Here is a 3,961-nt window from a genome sequence, read left to right as displayed (position 1 = left end):
CAACACCTTATATTCACACTCACATGCTTGAAATAGAAAAATTCATGAACCAGACAGAGTGGATGCCTAAAACCTTGCAAGAGGATGAGGAGCAGATACTTTCTTCTTCAAGTGCACAGACTCCTTGGCAGCAAGAAAAGCAGAGTACAGAAGACAAACCAGATAAGGTCAAGCAATAGGAAAAAGAAACAACTGGGAAAAGTCAAAAAGAAGATCAGTCACCATAGACTGATACTTCTATAAAGGAGTTCAAGTTGAAATTTAAGAAAAGGGAAAGGATGAGTATGGACCTTGAACTAGGTAAAGAATCACCATAGCAAATAGTTATCAACCTCAGTGATATTCTTGGTTCATCTCCAGCAGGAGGTCAATATTTTCCTATGACTCCTATCTCAGAAAGGCAACAAACTATTCAAATTCCCACATCTACCAATGTAACAGGAGAAAAGGAGGAGACCATTTTTGATACTTTCAAAGAGATAAAGATTAGAAATGAAATGTTGAAAAAGAGTACTTATGCTCAGTTCTGGAAGAAAAGTTCTACTTCCCAAGGCAGACTTCTATCAGCTTTCAAATCAGAGAAAGGGAAAATTCATATGGCATTCCTTGAGGCACAAATAGTAGAACCTAAAACTCCAGCGGATTATAAACAGACTTCCTTTGAGTTTGATGCCAGAAATGTTCATCCTATTGATCAGCTAGAAATGCATAAGCAAACAGGTGAGATGATCTCATCCACTCTAACAAGTACCTCTATGAGTTTGTTTAAAATGCAGGTGGCTTTATCAAATGCTCAATCTCAGTTGAAGATGGAAAAGATTTCATCTCAATCAAAAGATAACAGAATTAAGTCCTTGGAAGATTTAGTGGTGAAAATTTGGTATGATCCATCAGATGTGAAAGCAGTAGAAGAGATTATTAAAAAGAAGGAGGTTGATATAGCAGCCTTGAGAAAACAACTCAAAATTCCTGCAACACAGGATCCCTTGACTAAAGAAATAGAGGAAACAGAGAGTCAGAAGGCAGAAATGATGAAACTGATAATGGATCAGTCACTCCAAATAAAATAAATGGAAACAAAGATGGAGAAGATGGTATAGGAAAAGGAGAAAGTAGCACAGTTAACAACCACCACTGTGGAGGTTGTCCCTCTTACAGCTATTCCCACAACTACTCCAACAACTACCAATACACGGACAGGAAGCAGTGCAGAAAAACTAACCAAATCTATGGAGAGCATGAACCTTTAGACAGAAGAAATCAAGAGATTGGAAACACAAGTCAATGTTTTTCATGACCGGATTAAAAGAGCTGAGAGTGCACATTCAGTGGAAATGTAGAGGGCACGAACATTAATTGAAAAATTGCAGAAATCTGAAAAGGAGTCATCAATTGGTAACACTCTGGGAAGGATAAAGGAAATCATCTAGAACAATATCATTAATGGTATGAATGAGATTTGGCCCAACATCCAAATCATATTTGAGCAGAAGGAGCTATTTGAAAAAGCTAAGGAAGCCATTTCAACCACTAACCTAGAGCTGGGAGACATGCCAGCAACAACGAACATAATCATCAAATTTCTAAATTCAAAGAATAGGTATGAACTAGAAGAGCTGGGAGTAGCAGACATAATAGAAACTATCCTACAGGTGAAGAAGGCATTGACAAAAAGAATTTGACTGTACAGCTTGAGGAGAAATGCCAGAATTTGGAGCTGACAGTAAACAGATTTTCAACAGAATTGAACCTTTGACACAAAAAGGTCTCCCTTCTCTGTTTGTCATTAATGATAAACTCATGAACAGAGAAGACTATGTCAAAAGGCTAAAATACATCGCAAAGTATGTTGTTAATCTATCAAATATCAGAGGCAACATGATAGGAAAAGCAATGTTGGATGCTATCAACAATCCAATTTTCATTGAACATGAATTGAAACATGTTTTCACAGCGAAGCCCACTTTTCTGCGGTACACAAAAAATGATGAGATATACCGTAGGTTGATTAAGGTCAAAATCCCATATGAAGAAGAGTGGAGCGAACTGTGCGACTACCAGGAGGAACAAGACAAGCAATATTGAAGAGTCAGCACAGAAGTCGAGTCAACACCCAACCAAGTCAGGAAAGCCAACACAATTTGTTATAGAACGACCAAATCAGCCACTACAGCAGAATTGATTACCCAACAACGACATTCAGAAAAAGGTGGCCATATGTCGAAGTTATCTCATCGTGGCCACTTCGTGGTCACACTATTCAAATTTTAGTTTCTTTGTAATTAATAACAAATTGCCAAATGTATACAGTAGTTGTTGTATATTTTAGTTAAATACTTCATGAATTGGAAGTATTAGGGGTTGGACCTAAGTAAATGAAAAACTTTTCTTTTGGAGCACTGTAATTTTTAGAGTTGGAGCATTGATAATAAAGACCGTTTGCAAGATACTTGAGCTATTTTTATCTAGAGATGTTTTTCTTTCTGTGCTAAATGTTTCGTTGTTTCCTTCATTGTGCATCATTCGGATCTTGTTGTGAAACGGAAATTTTAGAGTAAGATATGCTATTGGAGCACCTTATTTCTGTCTGTGTTTACTATATAAGTGTTTTCCTCTGAGGTCTGGTTAAGAAATACTTAATATCTTTTTAACCACTACTGATTTCACTATTCTGTCATTTAATTCTTTAGTGTGATTTAATATCCAGTAGATATAGTTAGCTAGCCTTGCTAATGCTCTAAAAAATTTGATGCTACAATCCAGCTTTTGACTCCATAGCCCAATGGAAAAGGTTTAAACAAGATCTATCCCAACCAACCAAACAATCAATCAATTAATCAATCTTTTATCTATATAACTATCCTAAAATATTAAAACCCTAGAAACAAAAATCAAATCTCAAAATATATAGAGAGAGCCCTCTCTGAGCCTAGGATGGCTAGATCCTAGACTCCAAAATGGTTTGATGTATCCTTTATGACCCTTTTTCTTGCCAATCTTAAAAATCATAGAGAGATAACATAGTGGCGACCATACTGGGGAATATTGAAAATTTGTCATTTCATTCGAATTCAGAGTACCCAGTCAAAAGCTTTGTATGATAAGATAGTTCCTAAGATTGGTTTCCTTTCTACTCTTGTATATATTCAGTTTATTTGTGTTTTAAATCTGAACATTGGCTCCCAAAAGAATCTCTACTAGATCCCACCCAGATCCAAATCCTCCTACCATAGTTGACAATCCTGAAAATATCTTAAGAAAAACTCCTAGAACTGAGAGTCAGACAAGCAACATATTTCCTCATAGAGCCAACTATCTCCCAGAAAACTTTGCTACCTTTCAGGATATCCAGTTTGATTTACACTTTGAACAAGGCTTATTCAAGACTAAATCAGAGAATTGGAAAGATCATATTATCTTTGATCCATCAGTTTTACCAAAGAGCCCAATAAGAGAACTTTCTTCACAAACCGAATCAGATCTTCAGCTCTTATAACATTTTGACACTCTTCAAGATTTAGTAACAGATCTCACCTTGGAAATTGATGATGCTTACCTTCAACGCTCAGTAGAATTAATTGCCTTAAATATAGCAGCTTTGTCCATCACATCTCAATCTACACATATTCAGTCACCAAGTCCTACTGTCTCCATAATTCCCACCCCTTATTTTATCCTTCCACATAGGGTTACTCAAATTCATTTACTCTCATCTCCACCTAGTGCTAATCCAACCTCATCCACTATTCAACCTCCTTCAAGTAGTCTTCCACCACCACCAATCGTGGCAGCCAGGTATGCTCCCTTGGCGTTGCCAACACCATTGGCCAATATGCCACAAGACTATTAGTCCAAAATCATACTATTTGATGGGACTTGTCCTTTAACAGCCCAACAACATGTGGATAAAATGAATGATTGTTTTGACTTACCGAGGTAGATGAAGAAAGTGTTAAGCTTA

Source organism: Pinus tabuliformis, chromosome 4_2 (genome assembly GCF_031772625.1).
Source record: "Pinus tabuliformis cultivar Carrire ecotype Pingquan chromosome 4_2, CPIR1, whole genome shotgun sequence".
Taxonomy (NCBI): domain Eukaryota; kingdom Viridiplantae; phylum Streptophyta; class Pinopsida; order Pinales; family Pinaceae; genus Pinus; species Pinus tabuliformis.
Note: the sequence above shows the minus strand (reverse complement) of the source record.